The sequence below is a fragment of the Parasteatoda tepidariorum genome, chromosome 11 (genome assembly GCF_982258835.1).
Source record: "Parasteatoda tepidariorum strain Cologne lab strain chromosome 11, Ptep-v5.0, whole genome shotgun sequence".
Lineage (NCBI taxonomy): Eukaryota > Metazoa > Arthropoda > Arachnida > Araneae > Theridiidae > Parasteatoda > Parasteatoda tepidariorum.
In genome coordinates, this window is record NC_141765.1 from 41,831,557 (window position 1) to 41,846,196 (window position 14,640).

The window sequence follows — 14,640 nt, forward strand, 5'->3', positions numbered from 1 at the left end:
ATAATTTATGTTTCATAATTTACGTTTCATAATTTATGTTTTGATTACAACATGATAATCATCGAAATTCCAATGTGCAGTTCTGTTTAAATCAACTATGTGAGATAGACTCAAGTTTTAATGCATTAATTATGATAATGAAGATGCTTTTATTATTTTTAGAGAAGAAAAGCACAACTTTAATTTCTTTTTATTTTGGTAGAGAAAATAACCTTATCTTGAATATGAAATATGCTTTTTGAGCTTTATTTTAATTTTTATATTTATATTTTGTCAATAAATATTTCATTTCATACAGCGGGGTGATAAAGATCATAAAAGGAAAAATAAAGACTGCGGATGTAATATTTATTAATATTTGTCAGTATGCAAATTGCTTTAATGATTTTTGAAGCTTGAAAATTATTTTTGAGTACTTTTTTAAAATTTTTATTCATACTATATGTTTCTAAAGCAGATAAAGAGAACAATGTACTGTGCAATACAACAGTTAGCACATTTAGAACTGTATGCACTATCTTTTAGCGCATAACACTTAGTTGACCTTTTCTAGTAAATAACATTTAACTCTTATTTCAATTTTTTTAAATATAACATATAATTTATATTTTCTCTACTTATAACATTTAACTATTGTTTAAAATATTTTGATACAAAGAGTATAACTCTTGTTTGTAATATTATGGCATTTCGAATGGTAATTATCAATATGTTCATGATTAAAGACGTTATATCAAATAGGTTAATGCATTAAATAATTAGAAAAAAAAACATCTGAACTACGTATTTATTTTTTCCTTTAGAAAAAAGTTAAATAATGTAAAAAAATGATGATATAATACAGTATCATACAATAAAGGTTTATCAATTTACATTTTTGCATTGCAGACACCTTTTTTATAGTGTAAATTTATTTCTTCGCGTAACGCTTAATCAAACAGATCTGATGCAAATGCGTTCTGCTGTAATAAAAATTTCTAATTTTTTAAAGATTCAGCGTAAATTAGTTTTAGCAACTGCATAGATTCAGAATTTTCATTTGAGTCACAAAAATATACATGAAAAATTACATATTTATGACAGATAACTTATTTTAATATTAATTTTTATCAACTTAGAAAAAAAAACCTTTTTTCCATAAAGAGAACAAATTTATCAATTTTTCTTCCTAATTTCCAATCTTTTTGACGAGTTGTCAATTTTTTTCCAACCCTTCTAATAAAAAAGTTTTTATTTTTTGTATCTAGGTACAGACCGTCAATTTCAAGCTACTTTAAATTCGTTAAACTAGCTACTGGATCTTTTTGTCTCTTTTGGCGTTACATAATATTTTATGTGTGTGTGAGCATTAAATCGGGAATCATATTAAATTCACACTTCAACAAAGTTTAAAGGCGATTTAAATTTTTGACAAATTTTGTTATAGATAAGAATTAATGCTCAATGAAAAACAAGCTCTGCAATATAAACTGCACTTATTAATCTAAATTGCAATGCTCTAAATTAACTTTCCCAACATGATACTACATTTTCTCATTTATGTTTCAAAAACATGATTTTTATCAGATAACAAAACATGACAAACATGACATTTCTGTGTTGTGAATTTGAGAATAATTTTAATACTAATGGAAAAACTTTGGCAGTGTTTGATTGACTTTTTGATGTTCCATATAAGGGAATTAAGGAGTTTTATGTATGTTGTAAATAACAGGCATCTTTATTGTTTCTATGCTTTTTTGATTTTTTCAAAATATCAGTGGCGCTTACGAATATTAGAACAGCTACCCTATACACTTAGCATATATAAAGTCAAGCATTTTAAAAATTGCTCGAAGTTAACTACCTTCTTACTTATTTTCAAATGAACTCTAATTAGAATATAATAAAAGCTTTATATTTTAAGGTATTTCATTAAATTTTTTTTAATCAGGAAGAGTTTGAGAGTATTTCTTAGATTACTGACTATTTTTTGGGTCACTTAGGAGTCAGCTTTGAAATTGTAGCACTAAGTTAGTAGTAAAAAATCATTAAACTTATTTTATTCTTGATACAGTTTTTCCAACCATTATTTTATGCGTAGTAAAATTGAATACTTATTTGACGCTCAAAAAATATTATATATTTTGCTTTTTGATACAGATGGGCCACCAGTGTCCCTTTTATATTTTTTTCTGAAGTTATAATTACAAGCAAAAATACATTTTGGTATATTTAAATCATAAATCAGTTTAATAGTTAATAAAAACCTCTGTTAGATTATCTGAATTATATTTGTGCAAAAACATAAAATCCAAAAAAATGCAGTTTTAATTTTTTTATTCCTATTCAAGACATTATCAATAATTGATTCTGTAAATTAAATAAATTTCAAAGATGAATAACTGTTTCCGTTATATCTAAATAACTGGAAATAAGTGCTAATGTGAAAATTCTTTGTTTGGAAGTAAACCATGCTTGGAAAATTTTACCTTTAACTCAGAAAAAGACGCATGTGCTTCATGGTGTATTTCATTACCATAAATTATTAAAATGCTACTAGTATTTTCAACTTATTTTGATCTGAATTAATGCAAAGTAATGAAAAAAGCATGAAAATATGTTTAGTAAAAATTCTTCGTCAAAGTGCTAAAAACGAAGACAAAATAATTTAAATTCAAGCCTTTTATTAATTTATAAAAAATTATTTTGTTTCAGATCAAGGGGATGTGGTATTTAAATTGGAACAAAAGTAATAACAAAAATAATGTTTTTAACTTATCCCATTCAACAGCTCCAATCTTAAAAGCCTTTTCGATTTTGCTGTTATGGAAGCACTAATGTTACATAATTTTAAGGCTATTGTAGAATAAAATTTGGTTTACATTTTTTTGATAGCATATTTGTTTGATTTGTTTTTATAAATTTTAAAATTTTAAATATGCTTTAAAACAATGTGGTCTTAAATTTAAGCTAGAATACTCTCAATTTTAATGAAAAAATTATATTTTTATTCATTTTGATTATCAAACTTCTAACTGCACAAGGTTTAATAGTGACTTTCTTTAATAATTTAACTTTGTATATAGTTTTATTATTTTTAGTTTATTGTACACGTAATAAAACTCCACAAAAATTTTCACGTATCTGACAATAGTTTAAATAAAGTTGCGATTATAATTTTTTTATAAGTGTACGCAGATAGAATTCGTTGGCTGATTAAAAGTTGTGAATGTGACAGATGTCAAAATAGTATGAATTTTGATTGATATATCTAGCAAACTGATCTGTCTAATTTCAGATCTATGAGTACCAGCTTGTCTGGCAATGAGTGCTTAGTTTTGATTACCATTATTTCTCACGAAGTTCTGGAGCCTTAACCTCAATGTCCCCCATACCGATACAAGAATGCTTTGTTTTTTTTAATAATAATTTACTTCTGTTATTAACGCATTGCGAAAAAAATATGGTCGAAACTACCATAATATCGTAAAAATTACCTTATTTAAGGCTTTAAGGGAACACCCAAACCCTCAGTAATTTTTACAGAAGCACTTTGGTTATGATTTTGGTAAAATAAACAATAAAATATGATTTCATAATATGTGATAAATCTTGGTTATTTTAACCTTACCTTACAGCATGGCATGAAAGCGTTTTATTCAGTTAAACTAACTTTTCAGTTTTGTATTTTTTACTAAATGTAAGATAATAAGAACTATAATTTTAAAAATCAGAATTTCCGGTAAAACATCAGCATATGAACGGTATATTATTTAAATTACAATTGAAAAGTTTGAACAAAAACTTACCATTCCTCCCAAAAAGTGAAAGTTTTCGAAACATAAAGTTCCAAAAATGTCTCTAAATCCTTTTATCCAGAATAATTCTTTTTGCTTTGTTTCGGAGTATGCGTCTTCCTCAGAAGTAGTACTTAAGAATAACTTCAAAAGTATTTCCTGTAAACCTAAAATATGAGTTATTTAATGCTGTATGAAATTTAGCAATGTCTTGAATTGTAAAGAAAAAAATTCTATTAAAGTTAAATAAAACTACTTTAGCTAAATTTCAAGAGTTAAATTATATCTTATTTAAAAATTCTGAAAATGCTGAGAAGGCAAAAATTTGATAGTTTGAAAGTTAAAGGCTAAGGGGCTTAAAATAAATTTTGCTAAAGTTTTTTTATTACTTATAGTAAATAAAATATTTGTTTACGGAAAATTAATTCAATTCCCATATACTGTTATTATTTATTGTAATACTTTTAAGATTAAAAAGAAAACATGTAATTAAACAGTATTTTTTGTAATTTAAACTGCCAATTTATAAATTATTTAAAATATTAAAAACTTACTTTTTCTGTCATACTTTTGTTACTCTTATTTAAAAAATAAACTTACCTTTTGATAGCTTTAGGCTCATGAAAATATTTACGATAATATCACTGATATACTGAAAAATGTAGCCAAAACATAACGTAATTTTTTTCTTAATTTTACTCATAAGATTGTTTTAAAAATCAAGTACAAAATATGCTTTAAAAATTTTGACACTTTTTCTTCGACCACAATTTTCACTTTTTAGTAAAAGCTAATCTGTTAACCTTAAATATATTCCGATCATGTAATTTAAAGTTAGCAGTAACTTAATTCCTATTCTTTACAATTTGGTTATATTTCAAAGCGTATCGGTGATATTATTCTTTATTGAACCGTACCAAAGATAAGCATAACGTCAAAGCAGAACTGATACTCATGACAATTTTCCTTAAAGTGAGAATACTAATTTATATAAAGAATAAACAAAAATAAAAAGTTTACTTACCTTTCCAAACCACAAGTTTATAATATTTTTTATACACCGTCCGGAAAAGAAGGAAAAGTTTTTAAAGTTTATAAAAAGCTTGAGATCATAATTCTCATTACATTTATTTCTTACCTCATCACTTTGTCAGAAAATCGCAATTTTACATCCTGACACAAGTTTCTGACACTGTCAGTCGCGACAAAAATCAAATGTCACACCGAGCTTTTCAAATTTGACGCCGGTAGGACTTAAGACAAACTTTTCTCCCAACTTCTTCGAAGGAGGCGTCACAGAAAAGTTGCAAGCACACCCTTCCACGTTCTTCTCCAGGATGAGATCCAGCATTCTGAAGAGAGTTCGATCGTGCAAGTCCGGCCGACTTGCTCCCCCTACTTTAGTCCGGCTGGTCCGGACGGCTTGAATGCATGCGTGCGCATGGATATGTGCTCCCGTATTGATCTCTCATACTTACACTCAACACTTATGAAAGTTCTACCCCCCCTTCTTTTATAGTACAAAAAGGGGGGAGGGCAGTTGAAAGTCATATTTCGTTTTGACACCCATGAGGAGTTCCCCAACAATTGGTTCTCAGCGATGTCCCCAACCATGGAATTTGTCATGAAATGCGTATTTTATTTATATATTTATTTGGTAGTGTTCAACAGTTAACATAAATTACAAGTATAAAAATTAATGTTCAAATTAAATAAATTATTTCTAAAAACTCTTTATCACCATTTATGGCTAAATTTTATAATTTTATTAGTAAAGTAAACCTTTATAATTTATTTGTTTCAAGAATATTTTGTTGATTAAAAAGTAAAAAAGTGTTGCATATCTCATTTGAATATATCTATAAGGAACTCTTCATTTTTTTAATTCTACTTTTTAACCAAATATAAAATAAAAAATAAATAAATAAAATCGAAGCAAATGAATCAAACAAATTCATAGATCTGGATTGAATTTAAGCAAAAATTGGGGAATCAAAGCAATTTCTTAATTCATTTTAAAATTTGAATTTTTTTTTTCTAATTTGAAAATGAAAAGAAAAAGAGCATTTTCAATTAAAAATAGGAAAAATTGTTTTTAATTAATTATACCATTTAAAAAACAAGTTTTTTGTTAAAAATTGTTTTTTAATTTGCTTTAATTATTTTTTTAACTTTCTTGCAGTTGGTTTTTATCTAATTTTATAATGCATGATGAAAAAGTTGAATTAAGACAAAATTAGAATTTCAAATTGAGTAAAATTATTGATATTATTAATTCTGATCTAAATGATTACAAAACTAAAATAAAATATTCTTGAATCTGCAATTAGTTTGTTTTCGAACTTCAGAAAGAACCTCATTATATTATAACGATTGATTATATCTGTCAGTTTTTTTTTAAAATTCTTTTACGGCAAGTAAATCATATGAAATGGTTTTCAAAGCAAATGAAAAATTAGGAAAAATTATGATTGCATCTCTTTGAGACTATGAAATTACTCCAAAATAAGTAAATGCTGTTTCAGTTTTGAATACATGGAGTTAGCAAATCGACTGTTTTTGAGTTATTTTGACACAGTTTTGCTCAATTCTGAAAAACCCATTTTCACACTGTGGTAAAACCAATGTATCAATCGTCTACAATATCGGTAATTCGATCTTAGCTGTGATTCGATCTTTTTACTTAATTGTTTATTTGCTTTTTTTTAAATTTTTGCAGTGTCTTTTGTTACGTTTTTTTCTCTTACATCTTTTCTTTTTTTTATATTTTATGGTACACGTTTTTCCTTTAAGTACTTCTTTTATTGCTAAAAAAACAAATATTTTTATTAATAAAAATGACAAAAATTTATCTGTGGCACAATATTGTGCAAAAAAGAAAAAAAATTCTTGGCATCTGCAAATTCTTTGCTAAAAAAATGGTAACTATTACTTGTATGAAATTAATACATATATTTAAGTATTTTGGTATATTTAAGTATTAAACATAATTAATACATATACATACGGTTTAAAGATTATGTTGTTGATTTCCATCCAAATCCGAATTTCTTAAAAACTGTGTAATCGCTGATTATTTTTGCTGAAAAATGTTTAAACACAAACAAAAAATAATATTACCAACAAACTTTCATATCTGCTTCCATTGAATGAAATATTTTGGCTTCTCTATAGATTTGATGTATTAGTTACTTCATCACAAAAGAAGTATTATTTCCGGAACAGAACTACAGAAGTACAAATTTTTAATTGGCAATCGTAAAAAAAGTTCTATGTTTCATGCCTTACTGTCGTAACGGGAAAACGCGCGAACCTCTTGCCTAAGGCGTCGGGGTCTTTATACCGGGTATAGCAATGGTAATAAATTCTACAAATTTTTTATCCAGTAGATTAGTTTTCAAATTTGCTACTAAGCAGTATGATAATAAAACTAAATTCTATTTGTTATTTTATTCATCACCAAAAGCTGCATTAAAAATTAACGTCTTTTATGTTTCAATGTTTTCTTTTGTGTTTCAATAGAGCCAGAAAAAACAATAAATTTTACCATAATCTAGAGGTTTTTTTCTGAGTGTAGGTTATCTTGTTGTCGGGCTAGCTTGAGCTCTAAGTTTTTTTGGGACTGAATTGCAATTTTCCCTTAATACCAACTCTATGTAAGCTGTCCTTCTCACATATAGCTCAAATCGAGTGTTAATTTTTCCCCCATTTGTTTAATAACAATTTTTTTTTTTAAAAAAAAGAAAAAAATACTGAGAAGTTTAAAAAGACGATCCCAGAGAAATGGGATAATATTTACACACAGTTCCAAAGACAGACTTATTTTAACTAAAAATTTGTGTTTTTAAACAAAATTTTCCTTTCAGAGTCACTCAGTTAAGAATATAAAAAAAATAGTGGTACATTATTCACCTCAAGAATTATGTTCTAAATTCTGCTTAAAACTATTCGGATAGCTTAAAAAATTCTAGTCGTAAATTGAAAGAAAATATTAAAATTATACATTTCCAATATTAAACAGAGAAAAAAAAATCCATTCTGTATAGTAATGATATTTCTGGTAAAAACAAATCCATAATTCTGGTTGATAGAACCAAAATATACAGTATTTAAGCCATTCATTTAGTAATTTTTCAATTCATACATTAACGGTTTACTTAAAATTTTGGTTTCTGAAACTGGTTATTACTACACATTTAGTAAAAAATATAAAAACGAAAACTAAATTTGACCTAATCAATGATTTCTATGCCATGTTGTAAGATACCACTATATTATAAATCCACCTTTTATTACAAATCCATATTTTACTGTAAATTTTACCAGACAGTAACACGATAACTTATACCACATTCTAATAGTTTTAACCATTCCTTTCTCTCAAAGTAGGCATTAAAAACTTTATTATGCAATAAAATTTTTCATATTGTTTCAGTTTTGACATTCTCATAACTTTCACCAAATACCTGGAAATAAAGTTGAAAAATTTTAAAATACGTAAATAAACTTAATAAAATGTTTTTACCCAGTAAAAGAATTTTAAGTTGCTTTTTGTTTAAATTATTGCTGAAATTATGCTTAAAAATAAAAATATGGTTTTTAATCATGTTGAAAAATAAAAATAAACTTTAAACAATTCAGTTTCTTTAGAGTAAAATACACCAAAACTTTAGCTTAGAATGACAAGTTTACCAGCTTCAATTTAAAAAATGTTGACATTATTTTCTTAAAAATATTCCCACAAGATTACAAAATCAAACACTTCTCGAAGTAATGAAATTTAAATCGAGCGGAAGAAATTCTTAACACACATTCTTTTTATTGATTGAAACACTTATTGAGGTAAAAAAATATATTCATAGTTATATTTTTATTTGATCTATCCTGAAATTTGTATTAACTCATAAAATATTATTGATTTAGTGATCCTAAATTTTTAAATGCTAGATATAATTGAAGGAATTAATAAATTTATTAAAATGATTTTAAACAGTGAAAGAAATTTCTGTTCTTTTAAGCCATTATTTGAGGCAATTTTATGCTTAATAGGAAAAAAGTATTAAGATAGTTTAATAATCATTAAACTTCATATTTAATAATTGAATTACTCTGACAACGAGTTTGTTTGTAGATTGTATATTAATATAGATGAACAATATAAGAAACGATATCATTTCGTTTTTGAACTGCGGTTTAATTTACTAAGTCTAAAGCTACAATTTTATTTTGGCTTCTTTGGCTACAATTTTATTTTTCTTTTGGCATTGGCTTCTTCTTTTTCTTTTGTAACGTTAAAGTTTCGATTTTTTATTTCCGTTGAATAGAAAGTTGATTGCAATTTAAAAAAAAATAGATGAAAGTGCTATTTGACATAACTTTGATTATGATGTTTATTTAAAATGCTGATTAAAAATATTTATCACAGTCTGCGTATTTAATATTATTAGAAGTTCACATAATTATAAATTTGAAAAAACCCTTTTTTCCTTACCACTAAGTACACTGAGAAAAAAAGTATGGTCAAAACTACCGGAATGCGGTAACATTTACAGTGCTTCTCGCTCTATGTGAACACCAGAGAACTTGGTTATTTTTTTACCACAGAGCTTTGGGTATAATTTTGGTTAAATTTTCAACAAAATTCAGCTTTATATTATGTGATAAAATTTGATAGATGTGTTATAATTTGGTAATTTATTAGTATAGCTAAGAGCAGGGCATTGAAGTCATTCATTCTGGTAAATTATTTTTAAGTACTGTATTTTTTACTAAATGTGCGATAATAAGAACTGTAATTTTGAAAACCTGAATTTCCGGATTACTATTGCCATATAATCGGAAAAACTACCAAATGAGAGTGGTTTTAATACCATATGTTTTGGCTTTCATTAATCGAAATTCTGTTTCTTTTTTCTTTCTAAGAAGAAATGACATTATCATACAGTAACCCGATTTTTTTCCTCTGTGTACTACTCATCGGGAAGAATTTACAAAAAAATAGGTCTAAGTATTGGGCAAAATTATGAAATTTTGTTACTCTCCATAGACCATTTGCATCGTCTCTTTTTAAATTTAGTGGCCAATTTTTCAAAAATTAAAATTTAAAACAATTAGAAAAACAGTTGATACAATAAATGTAAATAAATGTAAAGCATTTCTTAAGACATGGTAAACACTGTAAGAATAACTTCTAAATTGAGGAAAAATTTTAAGAAAAAAGGAGTGAAATAAAGTAATTTTAATATTATTAATACTCATAACATTTTCATATTTATTAAACATACAATTAATAAAATTCACAAAGAGTATATCTTCGATGAATAAGATCGTAATTGAATGGCAACTGGCAGATAATTTTAAAATCACCTCTTATTATATTTAGTCACTCTGTGAACGGTGGTGACTGTTAATTTTGCCCTATAGAAGTAAGATTAACTCTCAGATTACAATTAACGTTGGAATTTTAAAAACAGATTAACTGTTTGAAACATGGTCGGTTTCAAATATGATAAACAAAAGTTTTCTTTCCACACTGGGACATTTAAAACATAAATCAATACATTCTAAATGTCCAAATAAAATATTTAGTTTGTCTCAGAATAATATTTTTTCTCCTTGTTTTGCGAAAAAGAGACAATCTGGAAACTAAGGAAAATAAAACAGAAAAGGAAGCCTCTTTTATTAGAAATGTGCTTATACGTTGTCCGAAACAATGAGGAAATAAAGTTACACGAGAAGACTTGTTAACGAATATTTATTTTAGTTTGTAGATTTTTTAATGATCTTTATTTTAAAAGACTTAAAATGTGCCTATCAAATTAAAATTAGCTTTACTTCTTCGTGTTGTTGGAAATTTTAAATTCTAAAATTCAACTTTGGGATCATGTTTATTTTTTTCTAAATTGATTTATTTGTGATCCAATATAAATTAACAAAAATAAAATATAAATGTAACTCCAATCTATATTATATTAATATATAACGCAAATTAATTACATTTTATAAGTTTTGTTAACTATTTAAAATAATTTTTAATGTGATAATTTTCTAATGTAATTTCTTACTAACGTAAATATTTTTTGACTAACTATACTTTGAGTCGTTAGGAAAATAATTTTGTTATTTTCCAACTAAAGACTTAATTATATATATTTTTCCAGCTAACTTCAAACTTAAGCCAAATAATTGTTTTATAGTTTGACAGCTGATATTAAAAAGCTAACTTGTTAAGAAGTTCGATCAATTTACTATTTAGCTATACTTAGATTCAAAAAATTGTATGCTCTATTTATTTTGCTTTACCTTGACAAAAAAAAAACTGAACGATATTTATTAAGTGTTAGACTCTTGCTGTTTTTGACAAATGACATACAAGGGGCACGCAGAGTAAAAAAAATGAAACAAGCAATTCTTCTTTGAAATTTTACAGTTATTTTACGTTTTTAAAAAGACCGAGGAAATGCTAAAATTCTATTTCCGTTTTATAGTTTGCTCACACACATATATACACTGCCATTTTACATTACTAGGTTTTTTTTTTGCCACGTCATGCTTTTTTCACAATACCGTTGAATTATATTAAAGTCAAATTTTTTTCAGCATGAAGAATTTTCAAAATTCTTTTCAACACTAATGTTCTTTTTCGTTAAAATTTTTTTATCAGTATCTCTCCCATTTTCAAAACTCAGACTGAGTAAGAGCATGATAATCATATAATGTCTGTTTCAAGTCAGTTAAAATTTTTATTTAATCATTAATACGCCTCTTTTCTTTCTAATGTCTGAAAAGTACATCTAAAATAACGATAATCATACAGAGTAGAGTGGTTGCATTTTTTGTAATTTTCATTTTATATGAAAATAAAGTAGAGGAAAAATTATTTTAAACTATATTATTTTTTTGTCTTTTTCAATCCTTCAGTTTAATTTTTTCTATTACTTAATTTAGTTATATGTTTAATCCTTATAGAGGGACCGGAGAGAAATGTCGTTACTGAGCATGTTGATATTTGTTTGTCATTTATCATCTCATGTACTCTCAGAAATAAGACTCTAACTTTTGACTATTCAGCAGTCCTTAAGCTGTACATGGTTAATTTTAAGAATCATTTCGTCACAAAATTATTCACAAATTGAAAATTATTCACAAAATTTCATCACAATTTTGACAAAACTCAACCTCTCAAATATATGACGAAAATGTTTCCTTAACTCGGAACCTCATCGTAGTGTATTGTGGGAGATTGTCAACTAGAATGTCAGAACTAGGAACAAGACTAGACGATAGAAAATAAACTGATGGAAAAAAACGACCGGCATGTATGGTAGACTAGGAGCTTCCTCGTACCAGGAAGATCCCGGGTTCGAATTCCGCTTATGGCATGTGTGTAATTTATCTCTTTGTTCTATCTGTTCATCTTGTGTTGCTTGGGTGATGTTGATCCATATGTATGGTGCCCATGATAAAGTGATTATTAGAAAAATTCATTGCATTAGGCTTTGCGAGTTTTTTTAATATTTTTTTTTCTTTGAATGAAATAGAATGGCGAGAGGAAATGACAACAGTTATTTCATCACTTTCACGAAATTGTATTACATAAGTTAGATGCATTAGGTGCAACGAGTTTATTTTTTTGAACCAAAAGCAAAAAAAAACAAATAAATAAATAATATAAATAATAATATATAATTTTATTTATATATAAAATAAATAAATAAAATGGTGAAATATTTCTGCAATTATGACGAAACTCGATTCTTCGAAAAAGTGACGATAATTATTTCTTTGACGAAAGTTTTGCTCGGATCATATACCAGGAAACGGTTTCGTCAAAAACGAAGAAAGTTTGAAATTTGAGTTGATAATGAGTTTTTTTCCCCACCAGAATTACTATACAGCGCGGTAATTTTGCAAAAAGAATTTTTCTAAGCTCTAACCTGCTTACTCCTTATAACACCAAAAGTTTTCAATTTAAATATTTGTTTAATTTCAAAGTTTATACGACATAAAATTTATTTTTATTAAATTTTGTTTAAAACTTAATTACTTCAATAAATTATAAATTTTTTTGTAATCTGCTATAAACACAATCTAATATTTGTCGACTGCACACCAATAACTAGATAGCTACCAACGAAAGTTTAAATTTTCCGCTTTTGTTTTCCCGCAACAGCGCTTTAAAACAAAAATATTTTGAAGTTAGCAAAGACAAAGTCTTTTGTGTCGTATTAACGACAACATTTAGTAAAATAGCCCGCTGTTAGGAAGAATTAGATAGAGATATGAGTAATTAAATTGCATCTTGGCTGTTCTCCAAATATAAAGAGATGGACATAAATCGTTTGTGTTTCTATCCCACCATTTATGTATCATTCTATTTATGGAATAAAATATATTTCGAACTTAAGTAACAAATTTTAATCGTTTTAGTCAAACTATTTTAAAATATTTTTGAGTCAATTGTAATGTAATAAAATTAATATGATAATGAAGCAAAAAAATTCAATTTTTCGTGGGGAAAATAGTATTATAAAATACTAATAATGTTTTTAAATACCTGATCAAGTCAAAAGGTTTAAAGATATTGTCTCCTAATTTTAAACTATTGGTTATCCTTCTATATATAATTTCTAAAAGGAATAGACAAAATCTGGATTTGAATATTCTAAAACATTCATAATACAAGATTTTTTTGACGGTTAATTTTTAAATAAAATTGTGTACTTTACTGTTTTATAACTCTGATGATTTGGCACTTTTTTTCTGTTTTGTTATATAATTTTTATTCACAAACATTAGACAAAAAGGCAATACCCGCATTTGATACTGTATTGGACAAAATTCTCCTTCACTTATTTAAGTGATTTTTTCGTGTTTATTAAGTAACCTATTCTTTTTTGTTCAATTTTCCGTTCTTTAAACAAGAATTTTTCATGATGAACGATGGTTTATTATGCGCCTAATTAAGCAGGCATGAAACTTTCCCCAATTATGTGTTATATGTATTTGGACAAGTAAAAGAATTAAGCACGGAAGCTTTAAGTGATTTTTGTCATATTCTATATCTGTGATTTCTTCAAACTTTTATTTGAGAAGTTCGAGAGAAAGTATAAAACTAAATAGGACCAAATGTCTTAAAAAATTGATAATTTGAAAAATATTTTTAACAATATAATTACGTTTCAGTCAGGAAATGGAACAATTCTAGACTCGAACTCAATAGTTATAAAAGAAGAGAAAATAACGTATATATATATATATTTATATATATATATATATATATATATATATATATATATATATATATATATATATATATATATATATATATATATATATATATATATATATATATATATATATATATATATATATATATATATATATATATATATATATATTTATATATATATATATATATATATATATATATATATATATATATATATATATATATATATATATATATATATATATATATATATATATATATATATATATATATATACTTTCTCTCGAACTTCTCAAATAAAAGTTTGAAGAAATCACAGATATAGAATATGACAAAAATCACTTAAAGCTTCCGTGCTTAATTCTTTTACTTGTCCAAATACATATAACACATAATTGGGGAAAGTTTCATGCCTGCTTAATTAGGCGCATAATAAACCATCGTTCATCATGAAAAATATATGTTATTCTTATATATGTTTTTCATACAAAATAAAACACCTCTATATCTTTATTATTACTCCTGTTATATAATTTTGAATAATATTCCTTTCATTTGAAAAGAAACAGCTTATTTTATAGCTTAGTTTTACTTTACACTCCAGAAATTTTAAACTGCGATGTTTTCCTC

The 14,640-nt window shown here is 25.8% G+C and overlaps 2 protein-coding genes across 6 annotated transcripts in view; one reads left to right on the forward strand and one right to left on the reverse strand.

Annotated features, from left to right (window-relative positions):
* Positions 1-5,158, reverse strand: part of LOC107448561 (uncharacterized) — an 89,994-nt gene extending 84,836 nt beyond the window's left edge. For 2 of the 4 annotated variants that reach the window (XM_016063809.3, XM_071187828.1), the window contains exons 1-2: positions 4,918-5,158; positions 3,792-3,946 (exon numbers count right to left, since the gene is read on the reverse strand). The gene's annotated coding sequence lies outside the window, so the exon portion shown is untranslated. Of the gene's footprint in view, positions 1-3,791; positions 3,947-4,803 lie in introns of all 4 variants that reach the window. The other 2 variants (XM_071187829.1, XM_071187827.1) reach the window with 1 other exon arrangement.
* The window catches only part of LOC107448563 (uncharacterized), a 182,180-nt gene that overhangs the window by 131,250 nt on the left and 36,290 nt on the right, over positions 1-14,640 (forward strand). The window lies entirely within an intron of this gene.